Raw genomic sequence first — 11,698 nt, 5'->3', positions numbered from 1 at the left:
TGATTCAGCTTGTTCGAGGTAAGTAACACTTCTAAACTTGGAGCTGAGGGTTTGAACCCTGATTATATGTGTTATGTGATTTTGTTTGGAGGTGACGCACATGCTAGGTGACGGGCGTGTGGGCGTGCACCGTAGAAATTGTGACTGAGTCTATTCTGTAGAGATGTGCAGTCAAGTAACTTGTTACTTTCCATGTATTTTTCCATGTGTTAGAGAAACTGAGTTGTGACTCATGTTAGAAATCATGCTTAGGATTATGGTGGTATTATTGGGACCCATTGAGATCATTTTTGCTGTTGAGTTATTTGATTAAATTGAAATTACATGCTCAGTCATATTCATTCATTTCATATCATATCTTAGTCTCTATTGCTATTTATTAACACACCATATCATCATTATTGAGCTGATTTTCATGACATTGTGAGCCCAACAAACTAGAGAGATTGATGACTGAGTGAGGCCGAGGGACTAATTGTGAGGATATTTATGGGATCGGGTTGCACGTCGCAGCAGGCCAGATTGGCTTATTATAGCGCTTGGGCAGAATGAGCCTTTATGGAATCTGCCCCCCCCCCCACAATGAGCGCAATGGATATTATATTTGGGATGGAGTTCCCTGGGCATGTAGTTGCCATATATATTCACTTTTGGGATGGAGTTCCTTGGGCATGGAGTTGTCCTATACATTATATTTGGGATGTAGTTCCCTGGGCATAGAGTTGCCCTATACATTTATATTTGGGATGGAGTTCCCTGGGCTGGATTGACCTGTACAGTACTGAGTGACTGAATGTCAATTATTATGTATATATTTGGGATGGATCTTCCCTGGGCTAGATTGGCCATATACAATACTGAGTGATTGAGTACTCTGAGAGTGTGAGTACATGAGTTCATCATTGTGCTGCATTGCATTAGACATGCATACTTGATATGTAGGCATAGAGAAGTATTTTTCCTCATGCCATCTGATAATGAGATTTCTTATCTGCCGTTAAAGCTTTTGAGAAAAATCCCAGATTTCAGACTTAGTCATATTTTCGGTGATTCTCGGCAAAAGATTTGAGTTTTTACTGTAATACTTGAAAACAAAATGTTTATTTTCCGGAATTGTATACGAGCTGAGCATTTTATTATTGAGTTATTTCTTGTACCAGCTTTATTATATTGTTATGAATTGTTGCGGATTATTGGAGTTGGACTCTAGCCCTTGTCCCAACTCGTCACTACTTTCAACCTAAGGTTAGGTTTGTTACTTATTGAGTACATGGGGTTGGTTGTACTCATACTACACTTCTGCACCTTGTGTGCAAATTTCGGATGTTGATGCTGCTGTAGATGGCGGGAGGTAGCATTGAAGATGTACCTACGATCCAGTCACAACTGCCTCTTATTCTAGGTAGCTTTAGAATTTTTAAATCTGTTCATGTATATTTCAAACAAATGACGTATTTTTATTTTACACAAGTTTTGTAAATTCTAATCTTAGAAGCTCATGATTTATACTACCAGTCCTTGGGGAGTGTATTAGAGTCAACCAAATATTAATTGAATCGAATTGTTGTTACTTGGCTTACCTAGCGGGTGAGGTTAGGTGCCATCATAACTAGTTGGATTTTGGGTCATGACAAGTTGGTATCAGAGCTAGGTTCATAGGTTCTACAAGTCATGAGCAAGTGTCTAGTAGAGTCTTGCAGATCGGTATGATGACGTCCATACTTATCTTCGAGAGGCTACATGGTATTTTAGGATAAACTTCCTATATTTCTTTCCTTATCGTGCGGAATTCATTCAGCTTGAAGCATAACTCTTTGAATTTTTTTCCACGCATTCGTGTGCGCATGGTATCAGTTGTGCATCACCATCTTGTGATTCCATGAACGAGGTTCGAGATGTGTATTCTGTGTTTTGGCGATGTGCCAGTCTGGAGGATTTGAGGATAGGTTTAGACTACAACTTAGGCTCGGTAGCTTCAGTTGTGTGAACTTGTACATTTGGACTCATATGTCCGGTAGTGTCCCTATGAGTGGAATTTGTGGCTCGATGAGCGGTTGAATAGCTATATGATAAGTATGATGTAACAGCGGGATGTGTTAAGATGGTTTGAATGTGATGAGAAGTGTTTCCTTGAGATGTAAAAAAGGCCATTGGGTGCTTGATTTTCGTTTTGATGTGACGTACGGTCTCGAGTTGTGAGTGTGTTGAAGGATCTGTCATGCGGTTTAATTGTGGAGCGAAGTAGATTTTCATGTCGTGTTGATGAGTTCAAACTCAGAAAGATTTAGTGATTGCGTAGTAATTGTGGTTGTGAAAGGGTATAACAAGATGCCAATTTGAGGCTAAGCAAGTGAATTATCTCATGCGGAGTAATCTACATAGGTGTGTTCCTTATAATGTTGATTGGAGAGTTTAATTTCTACCAACGGGGTATATGTGTTGAGATTTGAATTTGAATCTGGTTGAGAAAGTTGACTTGACTGTCAAGAGAATGAATGCGAGCTTAGCGGATGATTGAGGTATTTTATGGTTGGTGTTGCATGAGCTTGAGAAAATGTTTCATTGAATTGACTGCGGTATTATGGCAGTAATAGAGTATGAGTATTGTGAGTTATCGAGCATTTTAATTTGTGGCTTTGAGCCAAGTAGGGAAGCCTGCTATTGACAATTCAATTTCATGGTTATATGTTAAATTTTAGTTTTGGTCTTAGGCATACTTGTGGGTTAGTTATGACTTGCAGAGGTTGAGATCGAGGATGACTCGAGTAAGAAAATTCCTGGATACGGCTTATATTGCACTTTATAAGTATATGAAAATCATAGGGATGACTGAGTTGTTATTTGTGAAGGATATAATGCGCACTGAGTATGAATTTGATTGGTGGTGTTAAGGGCGAGATTACCTCTTTGATTGTTGTTGTGCTAATGGGGAACGTGTCTTTCGGCCCGTTTGGGCGGAGCAATTTAGATTTGAGCAGAGTGGATGACTTTCGAGAATGTTCTAATGGGTTCGAGATTTATATATAGCAATCAAGAATTCTTTTTAGATTTGCATATGGATAGAATCTGAGATTTACATTTGATGGTGCTAGGACTTGCGGTAATTCTGTATGACTATGGATTCTACATTCCAGTATATGAAAGGTAAAAGAACAATTTTAAGTTCACATAAGGTCTTTTCAGAGTGGGTGTCTCGGTTGTGGTATTTATGATGGGTAATTATGATTTTCTGATAGCTTGGTTATGTGCAAATGGATTTCAAAGTGTTCTTGATGGTTTCTACCATGGTTTGAGCCGGATATTGTCTACCGGTGTGGGGAACATGTTGTGTATTGTGATTTTCTCTTGGAAGGAAGCAAGAGGAAGGTTTCCAACTAACCGGGTATGTAATTTGCTGGTGACTCAGAATTGATAATGAGATTCTCGTGCTTTTCACATGATGGCATGATAGATGTGGTGTGTTGTGCGGGGTTAAGATTTACATGTACAAGATGACAGTTCAATCTTGAAGGGAAGGTCACGAATTTTGGACAGAATGGTCAGTTTTAGATATTTAGATGAATGTTATAACTGCTCGGTAACCCTTGAGAAGGGTGCGCATTTCAGAAGGCGCATTGTGTTTTGACTTACGGATGTTCATCGGTATTGCAGTACTCACCTGGTTGGTAGACTGCTAATATTCAAAAAATTTCTATGTGGCACAGAAGAATTATAGAAGTATTCCTCGTGGGGTGATCGTGCATGAAAGATGTGTTAGTCATTCGAATGCTGGAGTTGGGACCAATTACGGTGATTCATGTGTTCTTTGAATTTGGAGACTAAGAGTTCTCAGAAGCATATTGTTTCAGGGTTGCGACATGTTTGAGGTGAGTATTTTATTTAAAATCGGTGGAGGCGCTAGTTGCGTTAATTATTTTTGATAGCTACGCGCTACAAATGCGTATATATGTGAGGTTTGAGCCCATGTGTGGGCGTCAGGGCAAGTATTCATACTCGGAAAAATGCTTAGGCTATGATATGCCTAGAGTTGACGGTTAAGCGTAAAGTTATAACGTTCTCATATTCGTACCTTTGTGGAAAACTATCTGGACTATACTTGAGGGTACGAAGAGGCTATGTCACGACCCGAAATTTTCCACCGACGGGACCGTGATGGCGCCTAACATTTCACTTGCTAGGCAAGCCAACGTTAGAGAATCATTAAACCAATTCCTGATTCTCATTCAGTAATTAACAATAATTAACTAAGATGAAATATAATAAGTGCGAAATATCATAAAATTGTATTAATTACTACCACCTGAATCTGGAGTCATAATTCACAAGCATTCTAGAATTTACTACAAGTAATAGTCTGAAGAAATACAACGGTATGAATGAAAGAAACAGTAGAACAGAAAAGATAGACGGGAACTTCAAGGTGTGTGAACGCCGACAGATCAACCTTGAATCTCCGGACAGCGGACCAATAGCAAAATCTTGATCAACCCGAGCCGGTATCAAAATCTGCACAGAAAGTGCAGAGTACAGTATCAGTATAACCGACCCTATGTACTGATAAGTGTCGAGCCTAACCTCGACGAAGTACTGACGAGGCTAAGGCAAGGCACCTACAAATCAATCTGTACAATTTAACAATGTGTATACAAATAACAGAAATGAAGAACTAAATAGGAAATGTCGGGAGTGGAACATACTGAGGGGAATACAAGATAAAGAACTACAACAAAATGATCACCGGAGCAGTCAATATACCATGAATCAACAGGAATAGTGAATACAGTAAGGAAAAATGCACGGCATCACCCTTCGTGCTTTTACTCTCAATCTTACCGTAAAATTAATAGAAACGGCACGACATCACCCTTCGTGCATTAACTCTCATATTATGGCACATCATCACCCTTCGTGCTTTTACACTCACAATATGGCACGCCATCACCCTTCGTGCATTAACACTCACAATATGGCACGACATCACCCTTCGTCCATTAACTCTCATATCATGGCACGATATCACCCTTCGTGCATTAACAATCTCCCTTACCATAATGCAATACATAAATAATAACAGGGAGATAGAATAACAAGTAAAAACCTTACTTCAACATTTGGTTCCACAATATAAATCTCAACTTTTAAATAAATACTCGATTACCAACAAAACATCTGTAAACATGATAGTGACGATTAATTTAATAACACTAGTATAAACATGTAGCAATAAGGCATAGAAAGAGACAATATAAGAAAATAGAAGAAACATGGAAAAACAGGTAAATTGGCGGCGTATAAGTACTCGTCACCTCACATATACGTCGCTTACATGAATTTCACTTAGCAAGTAATCTAAGGTTTCTAATTCCCTCAAGTCAGGGTTAGACACAACACTTACCTCGCTCCGAAGGCCACTTAATTCTCAATCACAGCTTTTTCTTTGGAATTCACCTCCAAACCACTCGTATCTATTTAAAAATGACTCAATAATATCAAATATAGCTAAAAATCAATTATATTGCATGCATTAAATTTCCTCCAAAAATTTGAAAAATCGACCCCGGGCCTGCTTGGTCAAATTTCAAGGTTCAGACCAAAATGCACTTACCCATTCACCCCCGAGCCCGAATATATAATTAGTTTTAGAATCCGACTTCAAATTGAGGTCTAAATCCTCAAATTCCCGAAATTTCTAGTTTCTACCCTAGCCTCTAATTCTACCATGAAAACTTTAGATTTTAGGTTGCATTATTGTAAAATATAGTGAAAGATTGAAAGAAACGACTTAAGGAATACTTACCTATGATTTGGGGAAGAAAATGTCTTTGAAAAATTTCCCTAGGCCTCATATCCTTTCGAAACGAGAAGAAAAATGGCTGGAGTCCGAATTAAATGAACTCACTGCCCAGCGACCATCGCACCTGCGGTGCTTCGGTCGCACCTGCACATCTGCACGCACGCTTCTGCGGAAAAGGACTAGGAGTATGTCCAGACTGGCGCATTTCCCATGGCACCAGCAGTCTCTCAGGCTAGATGAGGAGCCCAGACTCCGACCACTCCCACTCCGGAGCAAATAGCTCCCCAGTATCAGGCTCCAGCAGCTCAGCCAGTCGGATTAGTTCAGCCGGTTATTGCGGCATAGGTTGGAGATGGGCTAGTTATGTCTTCTGAGGCTTTATGGAGATTGGATAGGTTTACCAATCTCTTTCCTGTTCACTTCAGTGGTGCTCCTTCAAAGGACCCCCAGGAGTATCTTGACAGCTGTCACGAGGTTCTACGAAATATGGATATAGTGGAGACCAATGGGGTCGATTTTGCTACATTTCAGATGACTGATTCCGCCAAGAAATGGTGGAGAGATTACTTGTTGACCAGACTAGCCAGGTCACCTGCTCTTACTTGGGACCAGTTCTCTCAGCTCTTCATAGAGAAGTTTTTGCCTATCATATTGAGAGAGGAGCGTCGCTATCAGTTTGAGCATCTCCAGTAGGGCAGTATGATATGGCTAAGGAGACTAGGAGTGAGATTTCTTTTCAGGTGGCTACTAATGTCGCCAGACGAGTTAGGGGTCTGACAAGAGACCTCGTCATTCCGGTGAGTTCAGTGGTGCCTCATCTAGAGGCAGGAGTACTTTTGGTAGAGGCCATCCTCCCAGGCCATTTCATTCAGCGTTCCAGGCATCCCACGGTGCCTCAGGTGGTCGTGGCCCTCAGATGCATTATTCCGACCAACTAGCCTATAGTGCACCACCAGCTTCTATTAGTGCACCTCCACTCTACAGTTATCAGGGTGGTTATTCTGGTCGACAGGTTCAGTTTCAGGGTCAACAGTCACAGCAGCCGAGGTTATGTTATACTTGTGGTGATCTGAGGCACATTGCTAGATTTTGCCCTCGAGCAACGGGCAACTCACAGCATCAGAGTTCTCGTGCCATGGTTCCGGCACCAGTTGCTGCACCAGCTGCTCAGCCAACCAGAGGCAGGGGTCAGGCAGCCAGAGGTAAAGGCCAGACTGTTAGAGGTGGAGGTCAGACCGTTAAAGGTGGAGACCAGCTAGTTAGAAGCCGTCCCAGGGACACAGTTCAGGGTGGTGGGGCCCAGTCCCGATGTTATGCTTTCCCAGCCAGGCATGAGGCTGAGTCATCTGACGTTATTATCACAGATACTGTTTCAGTTTGCAGTAGAGATGCTTCAGTTCTATTTGATCCGGGATCTACTTACTCCTATGTGTCATCCTATTTTGCTTCCTATTTGGTTGTGCCCTGTGATTCTTTGAGTGCTCCTGTGTATGTGTCCACACCAGTGAGAGATGCTATTGTTGTAGATCGTGTTTATCATTTGTGTGTGGTCACCATTGGGAGTCTTGAGACTCGTGTAGATCTTCTACTACTCGATATGGTTGATTTTGATGTCATACTAGGTATGGATTGGCTGTCACCTTATCATGCTATATTAGATTGTCACGCCAAGACGGTGACCTTAGCCTTGCAGGGGTTGCCTCGATTAGAGTGGAGAGGGAATCTTGGCCATTATGCTAGCAGGGTTATCTCTTATGTGAAGGCTCGGCATACGGTCGAGAAGAGGTGTCTAGCTTATTTGGCTTATGTCCGCGATATTAGTGGGGAGGTTCCTTCTATGGATTCGGTGTCGGTTGTTCGTGAGTTTCCAGAGGTGTTTCCTGCAGACCTGCTGGGGATGCCACCCGATAGGGATATTGATTTCTATATTGATTTGGCTCCGGGCACTCAGCCTATTTCCATTCCGCAATATCGCATGACCCCGCCAGAGTTGAAAGAATTGAAGGAGCAATTGCAAGATTTTCTTGATAAGGGCTTCATTAGACCTAGTGTCTCTCCCTGGGGTGCACCCGTATTGTTTGTGAAGAAGAAAGATGTATCGATGAGGATGTGTATAGATTATCGGCAGTTGAACAAAGTTACCATAAAGAACAAGTATCCATTGCCAAGGATTGATGATTTATTTGATCAGCTTCAGGGTGCCAAGGTATTTTCAAATATTGATTTGAGATCTGGCTACCATTAGTTGAGGATTAGGACATCCGATGTTACTAAGATAATTTTTTGGACTCGGTATGGGCATTATGAGTTTCTAGTGATATCATTTGGGCTGACACATTCCCCAGCAACATTCATGGATTTGATGAACCGAGTGTTCAAACCCTACTTGGATCCCTTTGTGGTTGTGTTTATTGATGATATCTTGATCTACTCCCACAATCAAGAGGAGTATGAGAAGCACCTTCGGATCGTTCTTCAGACTCTGAAAGATAGCCAGTTATATGCTAAGTTCTCAAAATGCGAGTTTTGGTTGGGTTCATTTGCTTTCTTGGGTCACGTTGTATCAGCAGAGGGTATTCAGGTGGATCCAAAGAAGATTGAGGCAGTTCAGAACTGGCCTAGACCCACATCAGCTACAGAGATCCGTAGTTTCTTGGGTTTGGCGGGCAATTACCGTCGATTTGTGGAGGGGTTTTCATCTATTGCATCCCCGTTGACTGGATTGACCCGGAAGGGTGCCCCGTTCAGGTAGTCAGACGAGTGTGAAGCGAGCTTTCAGAAGCTCAAGACTGCTTTGACTATGACTCCGATATTGGTATTACCCACAGGTTCATGATCTTATATAGTATATTGTGACGCATCTCGTATTAGTCTGGGTGCGGTATTGATGCATGGTGGCAAGGTTATTGCATATGCTTTACGGCATCTAAAGGTTCACGAGAAGAATTACCATGTTCATGATCTAGAGTTGGCAACCATTGTTCACGCGGTGAAGATTTGGAGGCACTATCTTTACAGCGTGCCATGTGAGGTATTCACTAATCATCGGAGCTTGCAGTATTTGTTCAAGCAGAAGGAACTCAATTTGAGGCAGATGAGGTGGCTGTAGCTATTGAAAGACTACGATATCACCATATTGTATCATCCCGGGAAGGCCAATGTGGTGGCCAATGCTTTGAGTAGAAAGTCAGTCAGTATGGGTAGCCTTGCATATATTCTAGTTGGTGAGAGACCACTTGCATTGGATGTTCAGGCCTTGGTCAACCAGTTCGTGAGGTTTGATGTTTCTGAGCCCAGCCATGTCCTAGTTTGTACAGTTGCTCGGTCTTCTTTGTTTGAGCGCATCAGAGATCGACAGGATGACGATCCTCATTTGCTTTTCCTTAGAGATACAGTGCGGCATGGTGGTGCCAAGTGGGTTACTATTGGAGATGACGGAGTTTTGAGGATGCATGGTCGTATTTGTGTGCCTAATGTGGATGGGCTTCGTGAGTTGATCCTTGAAGAGGCTCACAGTTCTCGGTATTCTATTCACTCGAGCGCTGCCAAGATGTACCAGGACATGCGGCAACATTATTGGTGGAGGAGGATGAAGAAAGACATAGTTGCCTATGTAGCTCGGTGCCTAAATTGCCAGCAGGTAAAGTGTGAGCATCAGAGACCTGGTGGTTTACTTCAAAGGTTAGAGATTCCTGAGTGGAAGTGGGAGCGTATCACTATGGATTTTGTTGTTAGACTCCCACGGACTCGGAGGAAGTTCGATGCAGTTTGGGTCATTGTGGACAGGCTGACTAAGTCAGCGCATTTCATTCCTGTGGCAGTTACCTATTCCTCGGAGCGGTTGGCAGAGATTTACATCCAGGAGATCGTCCGTCTTCACGGTGTGCCAGTGTCTATTATATCTGACCGAGGTACACAATTCACCTCGCACTTCTTGAGGGAAGTACAACGTGAGTTGGGTACGCGGGTTGAGATGAGCACCGCATTCCATCATCAGACGGACGGGCAGTCAGAGCGCACTATTAAGATATTATAGGATATGCTTCGCACTTGTGTTATACACTTTGGAGGTTCTTGGAATCATTTCTTGCCACTTGCGGAGTTTGCTTATAATAATAGTTACTAGTCGAGCATTCAGATGGCTCCAAATGAGGCATTATACGGAAGGTGATGTGGTTTGCCAGTTGGGTCGTTCGAGCCGGGAGAGGCTCGGTTGTTGGGCACAGACTTAGTACAGGATGCCTTGGATAAGGTCAAGATTATTCAGGATCGACTTCGCACATCTCAGTCCAGGCAGAAGATTTATGCCGACCGTAGAGTTCATAATTTTGCATTCATGGTCGGAGAGAGAGTTTTACTTTGGGTATCACCCATGAAGGGTGTAATGAGGTTCGGAAAGAACGGCAAGTTGAGCCCTAGGTATATCGGACCTTTTGAGATTCTTGATAGAGTGGGAGATGTGGCATACATGCTTGCATTGCCACCTAGTTTAGCAGATCTTCATCCGGTATTCCACGTGTCCATGCTTCGAAAGTATCACGGTGATTCGTCCCATGTGTTAGATTTCAGCTCTGTCGAGTTGGACAAGGATTTGACTTACGAGGAGGAGCCGATGGCAATTCTAGCCCGGCAAGTTTGCTAGTTGAGATCAAAAAATTACCCTTCAGTTCGAGTGCAGTGGAGAGGTCAGCCTATTGAGGCAGCTACTTGGGAGTCTAAGTCCGATATGTGGAGTAGATATCCCCACCTTTTTACTAGCCCAGGTACTTTTCTATGTCCATTCGAGGACGAACAGTTGTTTTAGAGGTGGAGAATGTAATGACCCAAAAGGTCATCTTATGTTTTAGAACTCGAATCTGGGCTCTTATGCCCTAAAATCTCATTTTTACCCTCCTCGATTTACGTGCACAGTTCGGGCAAGTTTCCAAAAAAGCTTTTATGTTGAAAATTAATGAAAATAAGAATTTATGCCTTAAAAGTTGATTTTAGTTGACTTCGGTCAACATTTTTGGTAAACGGGCTCGGACCCGTATTTTGATGGTCCCGGTGGGTCCGTATCGAATTATGGGACTTAGGCGTATGTCTGGAATCGAATTCGGAGCTCCCTAGCTCAAGTTATGAATTTTTTATGAAAATTAAATGTTTGGAAATTATTCATTTTTAAGAAATGATTGATGTTTGGCATTATTAGTACCGGGTCCGTATTTTTGGTTCCGGAGCCCGGTACAGGTTCATTAGGATATTTAAGACTTGTCTGTGAAATTTGGTGAGAAACGAAGTTGATTTGACGTGATTCGGACCTTCGGTTGAAAAAATAGTAACTTTAAAGTGTTCTTGAGAATTTCATTTGATTTTGTACTAAATTCGTAGTTCTAGGTGTTATTTTGGCGATTTGATCGCGCGAGCAAGTCCGTATGATTTTTTAGACTTGCGTACATATTTGGTTTGGATCCCCGAGCGCTCGGGTGCCATTTGGGCGATGTACGAGTTGAGTTCAAACCTAAACAAGACTGTTGGTGCACCAAATCTGGTGTGCCCGTACCTGCGAGCCTTTGGTCGCAGGTGCGAGCGATATCCCCACAGGTGCGACCCAGGCCTGGACTTCATTTTTCCGCAGAAGCGGAACCCTGTCTGCAGGTGCGGCCCCAGTTGGCCCAGTCCTTTTCTGCAGAAGCGCACGTCCTGTCCGCACGTGCGGATGCACAGGTGCGACCAAAGCACCGCAGGTGCGAAGGTCGCTGGGCAGTGAGTTCATTTAATTCGGACTCCAGCCATTTTTCTTCTCGTTTCAAAAGGATAGGAGGCCTAGGGCGATTTTTCAAAGACATTTTCTTCCCAAAATCATAGGTAAGTGTTCCTTAACTCGTTTCTTTCAATCTTTCACTTCATTTTACAAGAATTCAA

The 11,698-nt window shown here is 42.6% G+C and overlaps 1 long non-coding RNA gene across 1 annotated transcript in view; it reads right to left on the bottom strand.

The window, feature by feature from the left end:
• Positions 1-4,257: 4,257 nt before the first annotated feature.
• Positions 4,258-11,698, bottom strand: part of LOC104111428 (uncharacterized) — a 49,523-nt gene continuing 42,082 nt past the window's right edge. The window contains exon 3 of the long non-coding RNA XR_011408353.1: positions 4,258-4,506. This is a non-coding gene — a long non-coding RNA (uncharacterized lncRNA). The remainder of the gene's footprint in view (positions 4,507-11,698) is intronic.

This window comes from Nicotiana tomentosiformis, chromosome 6 (assembly GCF_000390325.3).
Source record: "Nicotiana tomentosiformis chromosome 6, ASM39032v3, whole genome shotgun sequence".
In the NCBI taxonomy this organism is placed as follows: Eukaryota; Viridiplantae; Streptophyta; class Magnoliopsida; order Solanales; family Solanaceae; genus Nicotiana; species Nicotiana tomentosiformis.
Note: the sequence above shows the minus strand (reverse complement) of the source record. Positions and strands in the feature narration are given on the sequence as shown.